Source organism: Suncus etruscus, chromosome 16 (assembly GCF_024139225.1).
Source record: "Suncus etruscus isolate mSunEtr1 chromosome 16, mSunEtr1.pri.cur, whole genome shotgun sequence".
NCBI lineage: Eukaryota > Metazoa > Chordata > Mammalia > Eulipotyphla > Soricidae > Suncus > Suncus etruscus.
In genome coordinates this window covers 75,154,020-75,181,457 of record NC_064863.1, presented here as the reverse complement: position 1 = coordinate 75,181,457, position 27,438 = coordinate 75,154,020, and the positions used below count along the sequence as shown (strand labels likewise).

Sequence of the window (27,438 nt, the reverse complement as noted above, 5' to 3'; positions counted from 1 at the left end):
TGGAAATCTGAAAATTTCAGTGGAGTTTTAGAAATCATGTTTTATAATACTTTAAAACTATGTTATTATAAACAACAAAACTCTTTTATGCTCTGCATAACTATTGAAATTATGGACTGGGAGATGATAGAGGTGTTAGAGCGCATGCCTAGTATATGTCAAACCAAGTTCAATTTCCAGAATAAGATAGTTTCTTGAGGACTGCTGATTGTAACCCTAAGAAGCCTAAACATCCTCAGTTGTGTCTTGAAGACCCCTAGATCACCAGGGTTGCTCAGGGAATCCCCAGGACCAATATATTGAGCAATACCACATCTTTAGATACTTGTATGTAATAGCTAGCCCAATTGGTTGCTTCTGGACATCTTGAGCACTTCTTGTGAAATTCATATCAATCATTTTATGCTACAGAACATATCAAATTAATAGCTTTTATACAATAATTGATTAGATCTCAACATTTAAAATTTTGGGCGATGCTCAAATTCTATTTAGACATTTACTATTGATCAGCAATGAATAGTAACTTATATGTATCAAAGAACATGTTTTATAAAATGCAGTGACTAAAATATTTCGCAAATCTACAATTTTTAACAGAAATATGACAAAGCCAATGCATTTCATTAAGGTATGTATCCTAAAATTTTCCTTTTGCTTATAAAATCATTTTTATCTAAGATCTAACAGAAGAAAATATTACGTTCTTTTACTTTTAATTCTATTTTAGCTCTAAGTTGAAATAGAAATAAGCTGGTGGTTAAAATTCAATAATTTTTGCTCTGATGTGTATTCTAGAAAATAATAAAATCATTTTAAAGATGTTTTCATTATTTAAGAGCAATGTAACAGTTAACCATATATCAGAAATGAAGCTTTGAAAACCACCTTATTGCTGTTTTTCCCAACTAAAGGACCAGAAATAATTTTTCTCATATAGATGGAATGGAGAAAACATAGTAATGAGATATCAACAAATTATTTTTCTAAGATACTCATGTAAAAGTGGTTAATAACCACTGTGTGACAGTTAATAATACCATTTTCACTAGATACAAATGAATTACTTTATAATTATTCCAATAGGAAATGAAGAGTAAGTTCAGTCAGTCATTTCCTAATCTTAAAAATCAATAATTAGGTGGGTTTTCATGTTATTACCAGATTCATTTTATGGTAGTAGCAATATCTTAGATATTAAAAACAATAATTTAGAATTGGTGCTAACAATACAGTACAGGCTAACACCACATGCCGTTGTGTGGCTGAGCTGGGTTTGTTTCCCCACTATCTCTGGGCTTTTCATGTTGAGCGCTGGGTAGTTCCTGGCCTGGCTGGGCCTTACACTTTCTTTGGACTTTCAAGTTGACCCACTGGCTCATTTGGCCTAGAATCCCAGGAGCTGTTTCAGTTCTCCTGATGGAGCACTGCTTGGGCAACTCCCCAAATTTAGATATTAGATTTATTATATCAACGAAAGTGCCATCAATCAAAGATACTGATGTGAAATGAAATGTTGAGTGACATTTTTTTCTTCCTTGAGAACAGAGAAGAGAGTGAAGACAAGTGTATATGGGAAGGAGCATTATATTGCCTTTTTTCCCTAGAAATAACAAAACATAATATAAACACAATGATAAATAGATCAATTTTAATCAAAATATAACCAGTGATTAATATTAACATCCTCTCTGTAGATAAAAATAGCTTTTGCAATAACTAAAATTTTGGAAATTTAAATGAGTTCTAGTATCATATTAATACCCAGTGATGGAAATGGTTACTTTTAGTTTCTTATATTAAATTATACATACATACATATATATAGTTCATATTTAGATATTGGTTCCTTATCTCCAATTTGGCTTGCATCATATATTTAATTAGAATACCATGGCACAGGATTTGGAGTGATTGTACAGTGAGTTGTATACTTGCTTTCTACATGGCAGACCTGGGTTTGATCCCCATCATCTCATATGGTCTCAGAGCACTACCAGAAGTAATTTCTTATTGCAGAGGTAGGATTAAGCCCTGAGCAAACTGTTTTGTATTTGACAAACAGATAATCATGTCCCTAATTAAACAACATTGTATTAACTTTTATGTCATTTCAATATTGTACTTTTAATTTCAAAGAACAAAACATGGTAAAATAAATTTTTCTCACAAAATTCAATTCACATTAAAATGTTCGTGCATGAGAAAGATTATACATTAATACATTTTAATAAAATACCAAGTTACATTAATTAATATATATTAGAAATTATTTTTCATTGTTATTTTTATAGACTCCATTTTTTATGATTTAGAAATCTATCATTTTTAAGCCCGGAGAGATAGCACAATGGCGTTCGCTTGCAAGCAGCCGATCCAGGACCTAAGGTGGTTGGTTCAAATCCCAGCGTCCCATATGGTCCTCCGTGCCTGCCAGGAGCTATTTCTGAGCAGACAGCCAGGAGTAACCGGTGTGACCCAAAAACCAAAAAAAAAAAAAAAACAAAAAAAACAAAAAACCTATCATTTATATTTACTCAAGTAATTAGGTAATGGGCAGATAAGATTATTAATCATTAATGAAAAATTGGTTATCTTATTGTGAAGGAAAGTGGACATTTTCAAGGAACAATTAATGTAAACAATTTTTGTTCCAGTAAAGAATGAATGAGTCAACAAGTTAAAGGTCCTTGGGGCCGGAGTGGTGGTGCAAGAGGTAAGGCATCTGCTTTGCCCACACTATCCTAGGACAAACCACGTTTGATCCCCCGGCGTCCCATATGGTCCCCCAAGCCAGGAGCAATTTCTGAGCACATAGCCAGATATAAGTCCTGAATGCCACTGGGTGTGGCCCAAAAAGCAACAACAACAAAAAGTTAAAGGCCAAATTATTGATCCTTCATTAGATTTTTTTAATCCCAATCATCCTGTACCTCTCCTATTATTTGCATCAAAACTTTATGTATTCTCTTTTGACCTTAGAATTCTTGTCACATACTAGTTTTTTAATCTTTCTTGTAAACCATGTGTAATAATAGGATACAAACTGGAATACAGAATTCTTGAAATGTTAAGTTTTAATTCTGTTCATTTATTTTTTTGCTATAATATATATAAAATAATAAAACAGCTATCTGGCTAGTCTAGCAATTTATTTGATTGTTTTTAATTTTGGCTTTGTCTTTTGGGCCACACTAAGTGGTGCTGTGCTCCAAGCTTACTACTAGCTCTGTGTTCAGAAATCACTCTTTGCAGGGCTCTGGGGATCAAAACTGGGTTGGTTATGTGCAAGGCAAGTGCCATGTCTGATGTACAGTCTTTTCAGCCCAAAGTATAACATTTTAATAACAACATTAGTCTAAGTAGAAAATATTACAGTACTATCAATATAATATTTTAAAACTTAGCACTCAAATAAATTCTATTAGTGAATTACTATTTGATCCAATGACACATCTATTATTTCCATTAGCTCTCCTCTTATAGATATGTAACAAAAAAAAGTCTACCATATATAACATACCATACATATACTTAAATGTAAACATCTTAAGTTTTCTTTGTATCACACCTGGCAGCATTCAGGGGTTACTCATGGCTCTGCACTCAGAAATCTCTCCTGGCAGGCTCAGTGGGGGGGGGGCAGATGGGATGCCAGGAATCGAACCCAGGTCTATCCCAGGTAGGCCATGTGCAAGGCAAATGCCCTACCGCTGTGCTATCTCTCCAGCCCCCCTCATTTTAATTTCTTATAGATAATTAATATTTATTTATGTTTTATAAAATTTTCTTTTCCATATTACCTCAGTAGTTAGAAAATAAAAATGAAGTTATATGGAGACAGAACAATCTACCAAGAAACTTTTGAGTAAATGATTATTGGGAACAGAAACTATAGGTTATTTATAATTAAGCATTGCTGGTTATGTAGTTTTTATATGTTTAATATGAAAGGTAATATTTTCTCATGTGATATTTTCTGTTTTTCCTGGTAGTTAATGGTATAATCTGAATTGGAGAATTAGAATCCCATCCACCACTTAAGGCTTTTGATTGACTCATTTTTGATAATCCTGTCTTAGTTCACTATATGAACATTATGAATATCTTACATTCCACCATCAAATAGGAATAATCGGATGGAACAAGTTAAACGATATACATGATCAGCATAAGCTCCTTTCTCTTCCTCTAACATCAGCTGGCTAACAGGTCACATACAATAACAAAAAAGGAAGCTACAGCCTCCTTTCTTCCAGACAGCTGGTCTTGCAGACACCACAGCTATTCTACAAACAACGTTGGCTTATTTTTGCCACAGTTGTTGTGCCCTGCCATTTCTTCCTAGGGTGAATTCATGACCAGAAAAGAAATTGGCTTAATTTTCCTTGCTGCTTCTCATTTGATGAGGGCAGATTGAGGGAAAGTGGATTTATATAATTTTTGTACTTCAAGGACATAGAGGACTTCCTCTATTGTCTTGTAACAATAAAAATATTCCATTACTTTCTACCACCTACAGTTTTCAGAGATCAAATATTTATGCTAATTTATGAACGCTACCATAAGGGGAAGGGACTGGCCCAACGTAACTGAGTAGGGTTTGTATTCTGTTGTTCTAATTCCAGAGGTTGTACTTTAAACTCAGAATTCAAAGAGTGGACTGGTTTCACATAGATTTGGCACTGTTCACATACAGTGGGACCGGAGGTTTAAACTCTCACCTACATTTAGCTCCCACCTGGAGATAGAAAGGACAATCAAACATCAACCCGCTGGTTTAAAGCATTGTGCTTTATTTAATGCACAGGTTAATGCATTTGTTTTAAGAGAAAACTTGATGTTTCTTCTTGTGGAGTCAATATCTTTCACATTACTCAAATATACAACTTGAGGATGTTGTACATACAACTAGTATATAAAAATCTTATAAAATTTAAAGATCCAAAATATTCCAGTTTCAGGGACACATTTCTACTTATTAGGGTCTCTTTTATTTAAGGGAAAATGTGCATGTTACCAGTTTTGAGCGTAAATGTTTAGAAATTATTCTAAGACTGACATCTTAGGAGAACTTTTAAAAATTATTTCTGTTCATTGTTTACTATTGTAAACATAATAATAAAAAGGTGGTATAATACAGTAACACAGATTTAGGGCTGAGGCTGCTTGCATTCTATCTTGAGCTCCACTCTTTAGTGAAAACCTGAGCAAGTCAAACTTATTTTATGTTCTTATATACAGAATGATATTTAGAAAATAATTTCCTTGGGCAGCAATACATTAGAATAAATATAATAAATTATAAATTAGAATAATATAATCTAATCCCAATAAATTAGAATAAGAATAAATAAATTAGAATAAATATAATACATTATAAATTAGAATAATATAATCTAATTCTAATCAATTAGAATCAGAAGAAATAAGTTAGAATAAATTAAATAATCTATATAGGCCTCATGTATGTATTCAAGATGATTATTATTATGTCTATTATTATTAAAATATATTAGTCAGGGGCGGGCCCCAACGACGGGGAGGGAGGTGGGTGGGGAGGGCAAAAAAAATATATTAGTCTTTCACATAGCTGATTTTGCTTTAAGTATTTTTTGTTTTAGTACATTTTTCCCAAATAAAAAGACAGACAGAATAGTATATGCATATTGCATTTTATGTTACATATTATTTATACATTAAGTCTATGTTGGCTGTTGTAAATGTTGATAAGAACTTCTTATTGTCTTATATCAGTGCAGCTGTAAAAGGGTCAGAGACATAGTTATCAGGCTTGAGGCATTGTCTCACGTGTGGCCTGCCACACTGTTCAGTCTTAATACTGAATATGGTTGGTTTCCTGAGCACCATCAGAAGTGATCATTGAGCATAGAGCCAGGAAAAAAATCCCTGAGCACTGCCGGGTGTGGACCAATCCCTGCAATCCCACAGCCCCAAACAAAAGAAAACAAATAAAAACAATTGAGAGGGGGTGCTGAAGAGATAGTCTGGTAAGGCATTTGCTTTACACATAGCTGATTCTGGTTTGATTCCTAACACAGCATATGGTCTCTCGAGACCTATCAGGAGTCGTTTCTGAACACAGAGTCAGAAGTAAGTTCTAAGAAAATGGAAAAAGAGGAAGAGGAGGTGCTTAATTAAGATATTAAAAAAAACAATAGTGCAAATAAAAATAAAAGAAAAAAGGAGGCAAGAAGAGAGTAGAGTGTTTAGGCAGCATGTTAACAATGCTAGAGGCTCGAACCCAATCTAGTTTCTATTTTCAGCTCATTTGGCTTCACAAGCATGCATATTGCTGGCTGTGTCCTGGAAATCCCTGAGCATTCCTTTTAGCCAAGTATTGCTGAGAATGCCCCTTCTGGCTCCCTGAGTGAGAACTGTTGAGGGCTAATGTCCACATTAGAATTAAAATAAAATATATATTCAGGGTATACATTTCTTTGTTACACAGTCACAGATATGCCTTGATAGGTTAATAACATTGAATTGAGTAGAACTGACTAAGCAAGAGTGATTTTTTCTGGCTATCTTGATCTCAGACCCAATAATACTTGAACCCTGCTCAACTATTTGATCATCGAGAAATTAATTATCTTAATTATTTATTTATGTTTTTGTGAAACAAGGTAATTTTTATTGAAATTTGTTCAGAAAGATGTGAGAGGAGAGAAAAAAGAGAAATATATGTTCAAGAGAGAACATAGGTTTTTCTAGAGTAAAATTGACCAACAAAGAAACACAGAAACAAGCAAGCGAGATATGTGTTCAAAGTAAAACATGGGATTGAAGAACAAGCCTAATTTCATCTTTTTAAAACCTCAGTTATTTCCTTTGCAGTAAAATTAAAATAATATTGCAATAAATTCATATTACTGTATTTGGGCAACAACACTTTTAATGCAATTATTTTTATCACCTCATAATGAAATCCCAAATTTATATGTCAAAAATAAAAAACCTAAAAACACATTTTTCACCATTAATTTCCCTTTGTAGAACTTATCTAAAAAATGTGGAGTTAATATGAAATAGTTGTTAAAAATAGCATCTTCTAATCTTGTTTATTTTGCAAAGTAGAAAATTGCTGAAAGCATAATTTAATTAAAATAGAAGTCATCAGTAGTATAATTTAGAGTTGAAAAGTTTACTTATACATGCCATTTTAAATAAATAGTCTCATTTGGGATGTCCAAATGTATACTGAAAGGCATAAAGGTATGCACTGAGAGATATACATATTGAAATTCAATTTATGCTAATGTTGATGAGAATTTATACATATTTTAGTAGATACTAGTGACAGCTTTTTATCTATTTATTTATTTATTTATTTATTTATTTATTTTTGGTGTTTGTGTTACACCCTGTGATGCTCAGGAGTTACTCCTGGCTCTGTGCTCAGAAATCGCTCCTGGCTTGGGGGACCAGATGGGACTCCGGGGATAGAAACTAGGTTCTTCTTGGGTCAGTAGTGTGCAAGACAAACGTCTTACTGCTGAGCTATTGTGCCAGCACCTAGTGACAGCTTTTTAAAAAAATATTTAAAGATTTGTGATTTACAATGTTATTCATAGTTAAGTTTTAGACCTACAATGTTTGAGCACTAATCCTATCAACAGTGTCAACATCGCTCCACCAATGTTACCCGAATCCCTTTTATACTACTAAATCCATGTCCCAATCTATCATTGTAGCATTTAAATTTGGTTGTTAAAAGCTTGGATCTCATAATTTAATCGTTCACTCCAGGGCTGAGATATTTAGTTTTGTCCTTCCTTAACATCACCACTGAGTCCCCTTATGTCCTATCCTCTGTTATTTCACATTTGTCTTTCTCTTCCTCCACTTTATTTCTTTCCTTTTGTTCAGTGTACACTGGGGCCAAGAGTACTCTAGACTGTTGGGAAAATCAGTTTCCAATCTATTCAGGATATTTCTTCTTTGCAGATGCTTGTCCTACCTAGGTGGGGAGAACCCCTAGATAGGCCCCCTATCCCTACCTGTTCTCCACCCATGGGGATGGTTCTATTGTTTCAATAAAATATATCGGGTCAGAGGTCTTCCAGTTTTTGCACACAGCTTGTAAGTAGGCCTGCTGGTAGTGGATGTTCCTACACCTTTTTTATCTTCCTAACCTGTGTGGATTATTTCCTGTATTAGTGTTGCTTTCAGGATTGGAGTATGAGGCTTCCTCTACACTAGACAAAATCCATTTAAGCTATTGCATTTTACCATTAAGTTATTCTAAATATCACATACAAGTGATATCATCCTGTATTTATCCTTCTTCTGGCTTACTTCACTTAACATAATATCTTCCAGTCCCATCCATGTTGCACAGAATTTCAAGATTGCATTATTCCTTACAGCTATGCAGCATTCCTCTGTAATAGTTCCTGAATATATAATAATACATAATGTTTTTTACTTTTTTTTCTTGGTTCTTGGGCCACACCCGGTGATGTTCAGGGGCTTCTCCTGGCTATATGCTCAGAAATTGCTCCTGGCTTGGGGGGCCGGGAAGCTGAAGGATCTAACAGAGGTCTGTCCTAGGCTGGTGTGCTCAAGGCAGATACCTTGTGCCTGCAACACTGCTCCGGCTCCTGTTTTTTACTTTTTAATTCATATCAACCAAGTGTCAATTGTCTTAAAACTGCCATGAAACTAATTTAACTGCAGCAGTAATATTGCAATATATTATATCCCAAAATATGAAGCAATACAAAATAAAAAATTATGCTAGAATGCAAGAATTCACTAAGGAAGTATGATAATTAAAATCTCTACTTATTTTCACTTCTGAAAGTCAATTTAATAGCATTTTATAAATAGAAAAGTAATTGCTTATTCACACATTTTATGTAATTTTTAATTACTTATGACCTAAGACATAAACATTAGAATAGTGAATTTAAGCTTTCTTATCTAACAATATGGCAGAGGGCTTATTAAGTAAGAATAATAGACTTTTTTTTTAAAAAAAAGACACATAATAAAGCTTAATGTTCACTATTCTGAAGCACCTAGAACATACATCTTATATACAACTAATACTCAACAATCAAATAACAGGGTTTAACAGGGTAGAAACTCCAAACACTGTACTAGTCAACATATACTCGGGAGCAGTGCCCAAAATACATGAAAAAGAAACAACACACACTCTTGATTACACACTATACAACAAAGAAACCAACAACAGTAGAAACAGCAGCATAGAGAGAACAGATATGTAATCAGCCTTCTACAACAAAGGCCCATAATAATCCCTTAGAGATCGTATACAGGATCACAGGTAAAGAATACCACGGAAAATCACTGACTCCAATGGAAACATCCCATAGCACTATGTTTTAATGCCTTTATCTTACTATATTTAAAATAACCTCTCAGCTTTTCTGTCCACAGGCGTTCTTGGATACAAAGGGTGGACAAACTAAGATGGCATCCCGGGGCTCAGTCACACGAGATACCATACCCAGCTTGCACTATGAGAAGTATCCCGAGAAAACTCTTTAACATACATTTTATCTCTAGGTTATACCTTCTTTTAGGATTTCAAGCACGTGACCAGTCAGACCACCGAAGCAGCAACTGTGACGTACATAGTTAAACTATAGGCCCTACTCATCGAACACATTCAAGCAAACTAGCATTCCCTTGATATTTTCTCCTCTCTTCACACTACTTTCTTTTTTCTTTTTCTTTTCTTTTCTTCTCTTTTTTTTTTTTTCTCTTCTCCCTTTCCAATGTATTTTCTCTTTTCTTCCTTCCTACCCCTTCCATATACTTTCCCCTTTCCTCCCTTTGGAAATCTAATTATCCCTTCAACCCTCAATCCCATCCAAACCTCCCACGTATTAAAACTCTTCACCCTCAATCCTTAATCCATTAGGGATCAAGACTGACCTCCTACCCCAACGAACCAGTACCCAGAACCCAAGCGAAGGGACACACCTCGTCCCCTGCAAGAAAAGGCAGCCAACTCCCCTGCAGACTCATGCTGCCCGGCCCTCCCTACCAACTCCCCCTAAGGTGGACTGTTACTTGAAGCCAGACTTAGTATCCCCAATGCAAGAATTCTTCCAAGACCTCCCTGCCGCGAATCTTTTGCCAATCTGAAGAAGGTCAGGGGGTGTGATGGAAAGGTGCTTGGGAACCCACAAACCACAAGAAAATCCCAAAAGACAATGGGAAAACCTATACTTCTAACATAAGTATAAGACCTGTATTACACCACCTCTTTACCTGCTTTTCCCCAAAAATAAGCAGTCCTTTGCATCACTTTGTTCCTTTAAATACTTTGTTAATTCAATTTTTAAAAATGTTTGTTTTACATATACTTATGTGAGCACATATATTTTTTTACCTTTTTTGGGTGTGTGACCTGTTTCTGTTTTCTTCTCTGTCCACCTCCAAATGCACTGACAATATAATGTAGCACCATTTCTCCCTGCAAAGGCACACTAAAAAAGGGGGAAATCTTACATACAAAAAAAGAGCTCTTATCTACTAGGGATAGGAACTCATACTTGTTTACAATACAGGGATATCTCCCACCTTGAAAATATGTCACACGGACCCAACTTAGACCTCAGGTGATTAGACACCATCCGTCCAGCCTTGAACCCTGGATCCCAGACATAGAAACGACACAGTTCTTCACAACAGCTACAGAAAACAAATTCAATCTGGGACATCCTTAATACTGCTGGGCCACCAACAAGTGCCAGCTCTAATATGATATCCTGACAAAGAGGAAAATGGGAACAACTTGACCTAAGAGCAGGTTATCCTACCTTACCAGCTAATGATAAGACAAAATCAGAAGACTTGTCACCCTTTGGTAGGTCCAAAAGCCAAGATCTCGATTTACAGATGACTGGTTGCTAGAATCATGACCGGACTGTATATATCTTGGGACCAACATAAAAGCCCTAGTCTAGGGTTTGAACTACGACCTGCTCAACAATCATGATCCCCAGTTCCAAAGGTCTGGCAGAGACAATTGCAACGGAATGGGGCTTCTGGAAACACAATGAAAGACATTATCCTAGATGCCATCCTAGGATCAGTGCAAAGACCAAGACCACCAACCACAGAAGATGGATTAAAATGACACCAAGGGAACAGAACTTCTAGAACCACAAAGAAAGACTTCATCATAAGTCCCACTCCTGGACCTGTGCAGATACTGAGATCTCTAGATACAGAGGTCTGATTTTATCACCCAGGATGGAGCAGAAGTCTTTCAAACACCATGAAATCACCACCGGGAGAGTAAATAAACCTGAACGGAGTCTATAGTTAATCCCATGACAATATACTCCAAGGGTGGAGAAACCCCATATCTCTTAGGCCAAGTGAATTCATTTTCGAATGACCCCAATATTTATTGTGCCAGTGCAGGAGGGAAAAAAGGGCAAAGAGCACGAAACATTTTTTATTTTTTATATATTATTTTTATTTTCATTTATTATTATTATTATTATTTTTATTTACCTATCTACTTTTTGTCAATTTCTTTGTTTTGGAATGGTTATTTAAGTTGTTGTCCCTATTTATATTTATTTTTCTTCTTCTTTTTTTTCTTTTTTTATGTGCTCTGCCATGTTTCTTATCTCAAGACCATGTTTTTGTTTGTTTGTTTGTTTGTTTTGTGGTGCTTATCGTTACTGTTGGAATCCTCACTGGATATTTGACACTTCTTTTTGTACTGTTGGGGTGTTTTACCTTCTTTTTCTCCCTCGTCTCTTAAACCGATGATGAGATCCTCTAGAAGGATTTCGCCCATTTTTGGCATATTAGATTTTACCCCAGTTTATTATTTTTCTCTTCTTCAAACAAAACCACATAACTTGAACTATCTAGTCCTGCCTCCCAGTTAGAGGGGGAAATAAGGGAGGCACCAAGACCAAGACTACTAAGTAGTAAGCTAGGTACAGAGGGGACCACATATTCTAGCAGCCCCGGGGGTGAGGGAGGAGGATATGGGAGGTAGGACAAAAACGGAGGTGTAGTGAGGACAAATTGGTGATGGAATCCCCCCTGATTTTATGTAAATATGTACCTAAAATATTATTGTCAACAATATGTAAGCCACTCTGATCAATATTAAAATTATATTACTAATAAAAAAAGCTTAATGTTGTAAGAGAACTGCACTATTTTATGTGGCTCATTTCAATTGAATCAATTCATAAACCATTTGATATTACAAAACAACCAAATTAACAAAAACAGAGGAAAGAATTTGTATTCTTCCCAAAAAGCTGTAATAGTGGATCAACCTAATATATACTCAGAGTACATACAAGTTTCTGAGTTGCAAGGGATGATGATGTATTTTGTCTCTCTTTGGCTAATTACTAGAGACAGCTGTGTGGGAGAGGCTCTTATTTATTAGATATTTGAAAAAATTATCCTCTAAAAACAGTATAATATATAATATATAATATATAATTTTTATATAGATGTTCAAATGAATAACTAATGGTATAACTATTATTTCTATAACTTAGATTTTTAGGGTTGTTTTGCATCATGAGGTTTCTCTATAAAGTATTAAGTTTGCTACTTTGATATCATCAGGAGATGAAAACTTAAAAGATCAAATTCAAATAAATAAGACTTTGGGGCCGGAGAGATAGCATGGAGGTAAGGCATTTGCCTTGCATGCAGAGGATGGTGGTTCGAATCCCGGCTTCCCATATACTCCCCCGAGCCTGCCAGGAGTGATTTTTGAGCGTGGAGCCAGGAGTAATCCCTGAAACTCCTGAGCCCTGCTGGGTGTGACCAAAAACAACAACAAAAAAAGACTTCAATCAAATAAAGCATTTAGTTAACAGTGTACTGTTTGATGAATTGACAAATGTCTAATTGCATGATCAATATGTTTTTCCATCTGTTTTTATCTCTCAACTATGACACTTTATAATACTGATAATGTCTTTTCAATCAGGTGTCATGTTGGCTTTAAGACATCTTAAAGGCCGTGCCATTTTTCTTTTACTTTTAATCAAACGTTTTTCATTCTGACACATTTTATTTAAAATGTGTCAAATTGTAAAATGAGGGTTACACTGAAAGTACAGAGGATAAAGACCTTCTAGTGCATGCATCAAATATGGTCTTTGAACACTGCCAACAGTGGTCCCTGATCACAGAGCAAGGTACAAGCCCTGAGCACTACTGAGAATGGACACCAGAACCCAAAGCAAAATAGAAAGTGAAATAATATTTGAACTTTGGAAGACATAGATTAGAGACATTGGTCTTTAATGTCAGGATGTTAATTTCTAAAAGTGTCATAAAAAGTAGTTTCAAATAACCTATGATGTCAAATATATACATATTTGGCTCAATATTCACAATTATCTATTACAGCAATTATAAGTGAGAAACAAATCATAGAAAACAAGTTGCATGTCATGAAACAAGGCCCCTATATAGTGAAAGAGACCAAGAGTAATGCCAGCTCTCTAATACACACATCCCACACTCACATCCCCCTCCACAAACATATAAACACATGTATCCATATTCATACTCATTCCCACGACCACAAACCCACACCTCTCACATCCCCCACACCCCACACACTCCTACACACTTCTCCACATCCTCTCATACACATCCACAAATATACATACACTCACACCTAATACTCACATATATGGCCTCTATATCATCCCACCATGTGTGACTGTTGGACACTAGGTGCATTCTGAAGCTACACTGTCCTTCATAGATTTTAATGACACAAGTTGAGTGTTTAGTACCAAATTTTAAAATGTGGCTAGGAAAAATGTGTCTTACAGTTCTGAGTAAGGAGCTATCAATTTGGCACTAGTTTTATCTTTTCTTTCTTTATTTTTAAAATTCAAATTGATAGAAGTTATTCACAGATGTTGGGGGGGATGATCGTGCTTAAGGAGTCATTTAATGACAAAGGTCAAACTTAGGGCATTTCTCGTATGATAGTATATTTTCTATTTATTCTTTGAACTATAGTCCTACACCCTTTGGCACTAGCTTCCTTAAGGACTATATTATCAAAGTTTATGCAATTTATATAATGTATTGTGTCTAGTTTGTCATCTTCAATTAGATTTAAGATTATGTTTCTTAAAAAATAACATTAGAACTCTTATCCATTGCTAATACTGACACATTCAGTAAATGTAGAATTCAGCTGCCATATGATGTGAAAATTCCACTTTTGGGTATCTGTCTCCAAGATGGACAAATATTCGTTCAACTGGACAGTTGCTAGGTATTGGAATCAATCTAGATACACAACAACAGATGAGTGGATCCTGAAGATATTGCACAAATATACAATGCAATACAATTGTACATATATGCCATAATAAAGAACTGGAAGGAAAAATGAAATCATGCAATTCACTGCAACATAGATGGAACTGGAAGCTATCACATTTAATGAAGAAGGATGATATAACATATATGATACTTAGAGTAATTGGATAAAGAAAAGCAATGGTTTAAAGAGTTGATGCCTAGAACACCTCTGGCCCTAGAGTACAGGAAGAAAAATGAATGAAATGAAGTGGAGGGAGGGGGAACAGACATACAAAAAATAATGGGGGTAAGGGGTCAAAGGGATTCATTTGCATCAGTAGTGTTAAAAAAAATAAGAAAGCTAAATACACACCTTAGAGTCACAAAACTAAAATCACGAAACCCAAACTTTAGCAACCAAACTTAAAAAGGTGCTTGTCATTAGTGTAATGTAGTAAAGACTGGGATGCTAGATCGCCAGTGACCCTAGATTTTAGAGGAGAAGGACAGAGAAGGAATGACATTAAGGTAGGAAGGAAGACGAGAAAGGCAAGTAATTGGATAACAGATGTCAGGGCTTCAGTTATATTGGTGATGCGTTAGTGGTATAAATATAAATACAACAATGTGCAGTCTCAACAACACTGAAACATGAGATCTAAGCTGTAACTTTGCAATGTGTCTGTCATGCAGCAGGCAGAAAGTGAGACTGGGGGCAGGAGAGTTGGGGATAAGGAAGTATGGGAATACTGGTGATGGGAGGTTACCCTGGTGGTGAGATCAAAATTGAAATATTATATGCCTAAAATCCAACTATCAGTAACTTTATAAATCACGGATATTTTATTTAACTAAATAAAATGTTAAAAAATGGTGTTTGTCAAGATAGCAGGCTAAAGCAAAAGTGATGTATGGGGTAGAATCTGGGAAAAATGGTGGATAAAAGTTGATAATGGTGGTGGGATTAATAATGGAACATTTTGAGTCTAAAATTCAACTATGAATGACTGTAACTAATGGTGCTTTAATTTTTTAAGATTTTTAATTGCTTTACTTTAGTACCATAATTAAAAAATTGTTTATTGTTGGGTTTCAGTCATACAATTTATACCATTTTTTACCAGTTCACCGTTCCTGCCACTGATGCCTCCTATTTCCCAAATGCCGAAATGCTTCTTTCTGTCTGACTAGGATGAGCTTGAGGCTTTGTGTCTGTAATCAGCTTTGAGGCAATACTGATGTTAATCCACTGACTGAAATTTTGACAGTATGGACATAACACAACATTTAATCCTATGCTTTAAAGTGTTCTAGGTTCTCTTTACCTCTCCAAAATCAATGTTATGAGATGAATTTTATCCTCAAAACAATACAAAACCCAATCCATATAGTAAAATCTTGAGCAGAGAATCTCAGAATGTACTCGTCTGGAAATAGGAAGGGCTGTTAAAATTACTTCTTTATATTTTGAGGGCCTCTCAACCCATGCTAACATTTCTCAGGGTACACTCCTGGTGGTCAACTGGGCCAGAGATTCAGTCTAAAGCCCAAATATTCAGATATTGCTGAAGCCCTGCAGGCTGGGGAGATCCAGATCTGTTTGTTACATGCTTTTGGGCCTCCATGGCCATAGTCAGCAGGTGTTCAGGGTTCTCTAAGATATATCCTATGATGTGCAGGGGATCATGGGTGCTGGGGATCCAGCCCAAGTTGAGTGCATGCTAGCAATTGTAATCTACTGAGCATCACCTGGAACAACACCCAAACACCTAGCAAAGGGTACCTGATGAGCAATACCAAGGATGCTACTCTCCATAAAGAAACAAATTCAAAAGCAACTGATAAAGGTCTTAATTAAAATAAAATTTTATTTTTGTTGGTACTTTAACAAAATTCTATAACTAATTTAAAACTGTTCTTACCTATGTATTCTTATTTAATACACCTTCTTTATACGCTAAATGTTTTAACTAGTTCTGCCAATTTTAGAATTCTTTTACTGAAATTAAAATATTTAAATGAACACTTCATATTTTAATTTAATTTAACTGTACATTTACTATGAGTTAAGCCTGAAATTAATACATATAAAGAAAAGTGAAAAGAACCCATATAGACTTAAATTTTTGGCTGCATGCAAGAATTAGATAAACTAATCTCACTCATTAGTTTGATATGTCCTTACATTATTGTTGTTGCACCAAAAGTGGTTTTAACACATATTTTTTACACAATATCAGATGATCTCTAGTATTATATGTAACAAGGTACTTGGCTTCACTTTAAAAAGATTAAAAATAAACAAACAAGCTTACATAATCCTTGAATATGAAGGGACTGAAGTTCTTGCTGACAACTGATCATTACACTTCTGAAAAGTGTGCATGCTGTTTTTATATTCATGGTAGTACTCAACTTGAAGTAGCACTTCTCCGTTGAGGGATATTTAGAAAATAAAATAGAAGAGGTATAAGCATTCAATGGGTAAGACTTGGAGAACCTACATTAAGTAACAAGTGAGAGGCATTGGTTTCTCACCAAATGCTGAGCCATTGTGTTGAGGCTCTTATCCCATTTTGCCATTTCCTTAAGATGAAAAACCTTTCTAGTCTGCAGCCTGGATCAATGTTTTTACTAGCCAGAACTAGCTGGGTTTATAATCTTCTGTCAGATTAGACAGAAGTATCATTCCTTTACATGCACTATAAACTCTGGTTTCAAGTTACCTATGCTTTACTTATAATGTTAGAAACAAATGGGAAAAAATATACCTGTATTTATTGGTAGGGCGTATCACTATTTTTCAGTACTGAATGTAAATTTTACCAATACAATGTACTACACATCCTACATTCATCATCAGCATAGATGTACCATTTCAGTTCGCTTGCCCTTACAGATACGATTTCATTATTACTTTATTATTCAAGCAAATAAACTATCACCATCTTGAGTAAGATACAAAGTTTGACCCAGGGAGGGGAGTTACATATAATAGCAGCTCTACATATTCTAGTAGTCAGATTTATTCTTTTGTATGTTTGTATTTTTCTTTCATTTTGTTCTTTATTCTGTTTGACAATTTCTACAACTTTACCTTCTCTGAGATAGGAAAACATATACACCTCCAAAACACTGACAATTGTATATGCTAAAATATGTCCACTTCCAGTATCTACCAATAATATTTTGATAATTTATTCTACCATAGAAAAGCTCATATGCATATTAACTATGATTATTTTAGATAGTAATTTGTGCTAATATTATAGATGTAAATTTACACTTAAAACTCAAATGCCATTTCCAAATTCAAACAACTCTCCATGGATTTTAGTGTCAGCCTAATTGACTCTAGTGGCTGTATTTGTAATATATCTGAGTTATTTCTGAATACTAAAACTGACTTCTACTGTGTATGTAATGAACTTTATATGCCCTACTTTAAACTATTAGCATAAATATATTTAGCCTTCATTCACAGGACCTTGACTAATTTTATAGTGACTGCTGTAGAAACAAGCCACAGCTTCCAAGTTCCAATTGAAAATGAACCAAAAACAAACTTCAATTTTTTTATGAATTTCTTAACTTATACAAAACCACAAAGTACAAGGTTCAAATATAACAGGCAATCTTCTGTGATTTTCCAATGACTAAGCTTCTAAAGTGCTATAGATTTGCTTTCATCTGCTACTAGAACACTGTCCATTGCTTCAGCCTGCCATTTCGAGCCTAGTGTGAATGGCAGAAATACATTTTTATCCAGGTCAAAGGATGGTGTGAAGCACTGGAGGGAAGAATTATTTTTACTATAAAATCTTTATTTAAGTACCATAATTACAAGCATGATTGTAGTTGGATTTCAATCATAAACAGAACACCCCCTTCACTGGTGAAACATTCCCATCACTGATGCTCCTGATCTCCTCCTCCCCCACCCCTGCCTATATTCGAGACAGGCATTCATTCTACATCTCTCATTCATTAACTTTGTCATGATAGGTGTTAGTGTAGTAGTTATTTCCCTAACACCATTCACCACTCTTTTTGATGAGCTTCATACTGTGGGCCAGTCCTTCTGGCCCTTCACACTATCTTCACTGGGATTATTACAATAATGTCTTTACTTTTTTTAAAAACCCATAGATGAGTGAGACTATAGATGAGTATATCTAGCTCTCTCCCTCTGACTTATTTTACTCAGTATAATAGATTCCATATATAGGAACATGTCATGACTTCATCTCTCCTGACGGCTGCATAATATTCCATTGTGTATATGTACCACAGTTTCTCTAGCCATTCCGCTGTTGAAGGGCATCTTGGTTGTTTCCAGAGTCTGGCTATTGTAAATAGTGCTTCAATGAATATAGGTATGAGGAAGGGATTTTTGAATTGTACTTTTATGTTTCTTGAGTATATTATTAAGAGTGTTATAGCTGGATCATATGGGAGGTCAATTTCCAGGTTTTTTTTTTTTTTTTAGGAATCTGGAGGGAGGGGTTTTTAAGATAAAGAAATTAGCTAGAGGAATTGGAACTGATAAAAATTTACTCACTCTAAAAAAGAAAAAAACACTCCAATGGATGCTCCTATTCCTCCTCAACCAACACATTTCCTTGAGACTTCTTAAAATGAGTTCATTTTAGTTTGATAAATCAGAATCCAGCATACAGCTGGCAGATAATCTTTTTTTTTGTTACACCAGTGGGAATCATAGATCAAGTACCTGCAGATAGCATAAATAGAGAAAGAAGGATAGAGAGATAAAGAAAGAAATAGAAATGTCACCTCAACCCATTAAGGTTAAAACCTCAACTAAGTGTCAAAATTAGGAATCAGGAGAAATAAGGTCAATAAACCAGATTTAAAAACAGAACCAAGTCCTCATCTCAGGAGGCTGGAGTCTTGAAAGGCATAGAAGATGAACTAACATACAGAAAAAACTACTACTTTGACTCTCTCTCTCTCTCTCTCTCTCTCTCTCTCTCTCTCTCTCTCTCTCTCTCCCCTGCTGTGCGAAATATGGGATGGCCACCAAGCCATCCTGCCTCTGTAGGCAGGAAGATGCTCATTCTACTGATTATAGCTTACAAATAACTGCATGTCTTCTGTAGATCAGCACAGAAAAGCTGCCTATGAGCATATGCACAGAATCTTCACTTGCGCTAAAATCTGTTATTCCTCAAAGAACTGATCTGGGTGGAAGGTATAAATACTTTATTAACCAACCATTGGTCTGTCTAGTTGTGTCGATTTCTATTGCCAATTCATTCATTATTCCCTTTCTGTTTCAAAGTTCCATATTCATTACAAAGCAACTTTATTTTCCAGCATATATAGGGCTTTGATCTGTTGGAGAGAGTGTCTCTAAAAAGCCGGCCAATATGTAGGACAGTTTTATATGAACCCATCAATTTAAATCTGAGATGCCAATCATCTCCCTTATCTGAGCCTTTCACAAGGCTCTGATTCAGTGGCTCTATCCATCTGCTCTAATCAACTCAGGTTGCATATACAATTATACCTGGGTCTCTAGAAATAAATCAAACAAGCCAATTAAACCAGCTTCTAGTGCCTGCATATTCCTTCCCAAAGAAAACACAATAATTTTATCTTGTGTCTCCCTTTCCCTCCACACCAACCCTGGTCATACCCTATGTATTCCCCCTTCCAAGTCTTGTGGAAAACAGTGTATAATGAACTAATTTTTTGCAATTGCAATAGACTCAATACCTTTAAAACAGTACTTATAGAAAAATAAGATGATAATCTCTTGCTAATTACAAAACAATACCTCTTAATACATTGGTATAAGAGCAGTGAAGGAAAAAGGAATCTATAAGAGTTATTATAGTGTTCAGTTTGTCATTACATGTTTTTAATACTTTATCATCAGAACCTGCAAAGCATAGTTAAAATATTTAAAATAATCCACAAAAAGACATATAAAAGCTCATCTTTATTTGGTCTGATCTGTTAAAGAATTCATGAACATTTCCTTAAAATCAATATATTTAGTGGACCAAAGTGATAGCACAGAGGAAGGCATTTGCCTTGCTCACAGCTGACCCAGGACTGACCCAGGTTTGTTTTATTTCTGGCATCCCATGTGGTCAACTTGGTCTGCCAGGAGCAATTTCTTAGTCAAGAGCCAGCAACCAGGGCCAGTGAGGTGTCTGCCTTGCAAGCGCTAGCCAAGGAAGGACCACAGTTTGATCCCCCAGCATCTCATATGGTCCCCCCAAGCCAGGGGCAATTTCTGAGTGCTTAGTCAGGAGTAACCCCTGATCATCAAATGGGTGTGACCCAAAAAAACAACAACAAAAAAAAAGAGCCAGCAGCCAGGAGTAACTAACCCCTGAGCACTGCTGGGTGTGGTCTCAAAACAAAAACAGTTTCTCTTTTTTTGTTAAATTATTCTTCTGCACCTTCTCCTCACCTACCACCCTTTGATCATAATGTAAATTTTTTTTTTTTTTTTTTTTTTTTTTTTTGGTTTTTGGGCCACACCCGTTTGACGCTCAGGGGTTACTCCTGGCTATGTGCTCAGAAATCGCCCCTGGCTTGGGGGGACCATATGGGACGCCGGGGGATCGAACCGAGGTCCTTCCTTGGCTAGCGCTTGCAAGGCAGACACCTTACCTCCAGCGCCACCTACCCGGCCCCATAATGTAAATTTTTTACCATATCAAGAAACTATTAAAAATATAGGTACTTTGACCTACAAAAAAGTCCAGAAACAAAAAAAAAATCAATGTATTTAATAGAAAATTTTGCAGTAACTTCCTTAAAGTGCTTTCTTACATATTTTTGAGATTATAGTTGCAAGGTATTTAAGTGCTAATTTGAACTACATATTAAAATGTAAACGTTTAATTTTTGTCTTTTGTTGTTGATGTTGTTGTTTGGCCACACCTGGCTGTGCTCAAAGTTTACCACTTGCTTTGAACTCAGGGCTCTTTTTAAAATAAAAACATTATTATTTAAAAACTTATTCATAATTGGGTTTTAAATATGCAATGTTTCAGGACCAATCCCACCATCATAGTCAACCTCCCTCTTCCAATATTCTCAGATTACATCCTTTGCCACCTCCCAACCCCTGTTCCAGCCTGCCATCATAAAAGGCACCTTTTTAAATTTGTTTTTAAAATTTAGGTCTCATGATTTCATTGTTGTTGACTCTGACTTGGATAGTCAGTTCTGTCCTTTTTTAATACCACCAATGCACCTGAGACTGTTAGACCCTGTCTCTCATCCTTTCATGTTGGCCCTTCTCCTCTGTCACTCAAATTCTTTCCTTCTCCTCACTATACCCTAGGGCCTAGAGTGTTCTCAATAAACCATATTTAAACAATTGCATTTCTTCAGCAGTTATTCTAAATATCACATATAAGTGATACCATCCTGTACTTATCCTTCTTATTTTGGCTTACTTCATTAAACATAATATCTTCCAGATCCATCTATGTTGCAGAGAATTGCATGATTGCGTAATTGCATCATTCCTTACAGTATGGAGTATTCCACTGTATCGATGTACCATATCTTCATGATCCATTAATCTTTTGTTGGACATCTAAATTGATTAGATGCTAGCTCTTAGCTAACCTACTGACTATTGTGATAAATAGCAGTGTGCATACATCCTTCTGGATGTTTTTCTGTCTTCAAGATAGATAACCTCATAGCCAGATTTTTGGGAACATTCTATCCTGAGTGTACTGAGAGTCCTCTATACTGTTTCAGGGATTCTTTTCAATAAATTTAAATTTTGAATCATTTTGAGATAGTTACAAAGTTGTTCATGACTGAGTTTCAGTCATATAATGTCCAACACCCTTCATCACTGCACTTTTCCCGCCACCAATTTTCACTTTCCCTATGATCCTCACCCCTAACTTCTTCCCTTCTGCCCTGGCTGCCTCTATGGCAGACATTTTTCTTCTCTCTCGTGTGTACCCTCTCTCTCTCTTGTTATGTCTCTTTTGCTCTTTCTCTCTCTCCTTCTCTCTCTCTCTCTCTCTCTCTCTCTCTCTCTCTCTCGCTCTCGCTCTCTCTCTCTCTTCCACTCTCCCCCCTGTTTATGTTTTTATGTTTGAAATATTGTTACTGACAGGGTACCACGAACAACATTTTGTATTCAGAGATAATTTTTTTTTTTTTTTTGGTTTTTGGTTTTTGGGCCACACCTGGCGGCACTCAGGGATTACTCCTGGCTATCTACTCAGAAATAGTTCCTGGCAGGTACGGGGGGACCATATGGGACGCTGGGATTTGAACCAACCACCTTAGGTCCTGGATCAGCTGCTTGCAAGGCCCCTATTCAGAGATAATTCTTAGCAGTGCTCATAGATCATGTGCAAATGAAGTGTTTTACCACTATGCTATCTCGATGGTCCGGTTAATTGTACTAAAAATTGTGTGTAGTGAAGGAAGGCCATTAAGGTGTTAGCATAGATACTGAGATCAAGTCTGAAGACTACCCTCATACAAAATAATTATAAAAGTTAAAAGTGTATTTGTTGTAAAAATAATATGTAATTGAGGAAAGTTGCATTGGTGGGGAGTTCTTGTGGTAACTAATTTGGGCCCATCTTTTAGTCACTAGACTTCATCCATCCTATTTCCCTAGAAGACACATTGGCTTCAAGGCCTGTGAGGCTGATCTTTAAAACAAACTTGTAACATGATTATAGTCTGTTTCCTCAGGACAAGTGCCTGCTACCAACTGGTTCTATTCCTGTTGCAAAGTGGATTGCTCTAGAGGTCTACTAAGGTAACTTGGATAAGCTTTCCTACTAGAGTAAAAGTTTAACCAATCCAGTTTGCCTTAGTCCTTTCCCTTGCTAGACATCTCAAATTATAAAGCTCAGAACAGAGGTGTGACATGAAGAAGAAACTCGTGTATAAATTCAGCCTCTTGTTCGCTAGAAAGGCACTTTTATTTTTATTTTATTTTATTTTTGGATTTTGGGCCACATCTGGTGACACTTAGGGGTTACTTCTGGCTTTGCATTCAGAAATCGCTCCTGGCTTGGGGGACCAATATGGGACACCGGAAGATCAAACCTCAATCTGTCCTGGGTAACCCACGTGCAAGACAAATGCCTTATGCGCCATCGCTCCAGCCTCTAGAAGGACACTTTTAAACCATTGTGGGACCTATGGATTGTCCCTTTGATTTTTTCTATATAATATAGATAATAAGCAATATACCAATTAATATAAAATTAAGCCATTTGGCAATAACATTCAGAAGAGGCACATATGAATTCTCTTTATTTTATCTTAATTTACACTACTTAGGGAAGAATTAATAGGCAGAATGGAAATTAATTCCTTACAAATAAGAAGGCTTAATAGCAGAAATGCTAGGCATGATAGATACCTGTCTATGTTTTATCCACTTCTTTCCACTAGTCACCTAATTATCTTGCTCACAGAGTGTGTGGTGTTTTTCATTGCAGAACATATTGGATTTTCCTCAATATTAGGAGATAAGTAATAATGGATCAATTTGACCAAGTTGAAAAAGATGGAATATAGGGAGAAAGGAAAAAGGCTTCCATAAAGTTAAGGGCTCAGTAAATGTATTTTTTTGGGGGGCACACACAGTGACACTCAGGGGTTACTCCTGGCTATGTGCTCAGAAATCACTCCTGGCTTGGGGAACCATATGGGATGCTTGGGAATCGAACCGTGGTCTGTCCTAGGTTAGCGCATGTAAGGTAAATGACCACTCCGACACACAGTGGCTTAGTAAATTTAAAGTCTAGAAGAAACTATGTGTTGACATAAAGAGTAGAGGTCATAAGACAGTTTAGGAAGAAGCTTTTTAAAGAGTTAGTGATACAAATATAAAACTTGTTCTTCAAACAGGAGAACTTAATTTCACAGAAATAATGTGTTTGAACAGAATGGAAAGAGCTTGTAGGTCATAATCTTTAAGCCTTGCTTAAATCTATGCCTATCTCCTTAAGCTAATTATCTAAAGGATAAAAATAGGCACTGTTTAAGATATTACTTGCCTACTTCTACTGATCACGGTTCATCAAATAGATAAGCAAATTTCTGTGTGGGAGGTTGGGACAAGTATGATAGTTGCAGGTGGATCCTACTTCAGCATATTGCACTGTAGTCATCACAAAATACATATACACTCTTGTATGATAGTCATAGTGCTAAAGTCATGTTACATCTTTTAAAAGTATGCATGAACCCAGATAATTAACAGTGCCTAATTATAAATCACGGTGCCTAAAATAAAAATACATTTAAATATTGTCAAACTCTTAAAAAAACCCAGAAAGAATAGGTGATTGAGAGGTAGAAGTGAAGAGTTGTTGAAAAAATGCGAAGATTCAGTCATGTTTAATGAATAAATTTTAAATTCTACCAAATAATATAATATCTCTACTTAGCAACATTATAATTTACACTGACAATACTGGATTCTGCTCCAAAGAAGAGTTAATTCCACAGAAACAAATGGGAAAGGAGAAAATGGCTGGATGTAATAGGTACTTTTACTTCCTCTATCACAAGTGATGGTTCCATTGGGATATAAGCTATGTTCGAGCCTATCAAATTATGTATTATTGAACATGTGAAGTGTTTCCTATATGAGTTCCACTTCAATAAAATTTCTTCTTAGTATAATAAAAATCAGGGATGACATTTCAGATCCTGGCAGCAGAAAAGTCAAAGTAATTTTCACTATATGAATAATAGTCAATCATTTACTCTTTGTCCACCTCACACTCTGAAATGTATCGCTAAATGCAACTATTGCTGTTTATTCTCGTGGAGAACCTAGCAATAATAGTCAGAGGTTTTCTCTTACTGATCCACTCTGTCCTAAAAGTTTGAAAGCAAGAAACATGTCCAAGGAACTCAATCTATCTGCATGTAAAAACAGGTGGCACTTTCTGAGTTGAGATGGATCCAAAATGGAAAATATTATTTTGATGTTATATTGTTTAAAATTTTTAGTAAGTTAACGCTCATTGCATTTTAGTAGAACTTATTTTACTTTACTGATTTTTAAATTCTACCCAGAGAAAATTTCTAAAGGAAATTTATGTAATAATAAAAATTATTTTTTAAAACCTTTTGATTTCAACAATGCAATAAGAATTCAACTTGAGCAAGACAGAAAAGTGCATTTCACAAGCTATAATATGTTTTAAGAATTTTTGCCCTTGGCTTTATTTCTACTGACTCCAGATTTCTTTAGATAGGCCATTGTTCTTTCATTGGACATAAACCTTTCAGCAGTTGAATATTTTCCAAGTATATTATTTTAATACTCATTTTAATAATTTATATTTTTCTTGCTTTTAGAATTTGATACTTCAAAGTTTCCTTACTCAAATTCTGCATTATTTAGTAATCATACAAGTCCCTCTTCTGGAGTATAAGCCCTATGGAATGCAGAGCTCCTGTATATTTATTTAGGTATAACAATGAACAGTATCTCCTTCATTAAGAAATTCATATGAGTGCTGGAGTGGTAGTACAGTAGGTAAGTTGTTTGCCTTGTGGGCAGCTGATCCAATCCAGGTTCAATCCCTGGCATTCCTATGGCCCCTGAGACCACCAGGAGTGATATTTGAGTGCAGAGCCAGAAGTAACCCCTAAGCACTGCCAGGTGTAGCCCAAGCCCGCACTCCTCCCCCAAACAGAAACTCACACATCAAACTGGAATAGAATTACGTACATCAATTTAGCCTTGAACCATTTTAACTTCTACCTGTAGTAAGCATTAGTAACATGCCTAGGTATTTTCAGAAGTATAGAGTTGTATATATTAATGTCCTTGCACACATACAATGTATTCCCAAGTTCAAATATGCTGATTTTTTAATTATATCAACAGAGCAAAGCGATTACTTGGTTCTCTTTTGCTTCTTACAGAGTGTTTAAAGTCTAACTTATACGCAGACACGCATACCTATGGATATACTCATGCATCCACATACAAACACACACATCAGTAGTCAAGCAGCTTTCAGTATGACAAACCACAGAATTCTCGTTGCTTTTATCACCAGATCAATCCTAAGGCCCTGTATTCTCAAGTTTCAACCACTATCGACATAAGTGAAACCAGTACACCTCCAAAAGACATTAAAAAAAGCCATCAACAACACACCCCAGAAATTCATATCTCTATCAGGAATAGTTTTTTTTTTCATACACTTTTAAAACAGCACTGGCATTCTATGCGAAGGGCTATCGCATCTGTCAGCAACAATTAATGGAAGAGTATGGCACTTTAGATGATCATGTTTCAGCATAATACAGCAGGATCTAAAAATCTCTTGTCCCAAGTTGGGAATTAAGGAGTTCGAATTGAATGGATGGAGACAGAGAGAACAAAGTCTCTGTCGTGAATTTAGGTGATACTAATAGACTCAAGTGATCAAGCAAAAGCAACAGAAATACCTGGTAAATCAGTTCCAAATTAATGATAAAGCACCCCGCTCTCACCTTGCACAATCATACACTTCAGTGGTCAGTGACAAATGCAGGCTCACTGGCAGGCTGGGATTCAGCAGCTGCTCTGCCCTGAGCCGCTTAAAGCACAGTCAAGCGCAGCTCAGCTCGGATTCTACCCTGTTAGTTCACTGCAGTTTCTCCCATGACTCCATCCCTCAGGAATGGCAGCCGCTGCCTGCTCCCTATACTAATGGGTTCCCTGGCTACTGAGCTCAGGTAAAATTGCTGAATAGTGCAAGGTCCCCACAAAGTGAAAAAAAGCAAAAGAGTTTATAGGAAGAGGAGAAACCATCAAGCAAAGAGACTAAGCTTGATATGTTGTCATTCAAGAATCCTGAGTTCATAAACCATCAGGGAAGCAATAAATCTGAAACTTTCCAGTGGCACCAAGACAATCTTCTAATCCAGAGACTCTTTCTTTCCTTCCACATTCACCACCCGTGTTCTCTCTCTCTCTCTCTCTCTCTCTCTCTCTCTCTCTCTCTCTCTCTCTCTCTCTCTCTCTCTCTCTCTCTCTCTCTCTCTCTCTCTCTCTCTCTCTCTCACACACACACTTTAATTTCTCTAAAATATAAATGTGGGCCAAAATTAAGAGTCTCCAAA

At 35.9% G+C, this 27,438-nt stretch overlaps 1 protein-coding gene across 4 annotated transcripts in view; it reads right to left on the bottom strand.

Moving 5' to 3' along the window:
• The window catches only part of ARHGAP24 (Rho GTPase activating protein 24), a 361,899-nt gene that overhangs the window by 131,436 nt on the left and 203,025 nt on the right, over positions 1–27,438 (bottom strand). The window contains exon 1 of one of the 4 annotated variants that reach the window (XM_049789758.1): positions 26,782–26,811. The exons of the other annotated variants lie outside the window; for them this stretch is intronic. The gene's annotated coding sequence lies outside the window, so the exon portion shown is untranslated. Of the gene's footprint in view, positions 1–26,781; positions 26,812–27,438 lie in introns of those variants that run through there. 4 annotated transcript variants of the gene reach the window in all.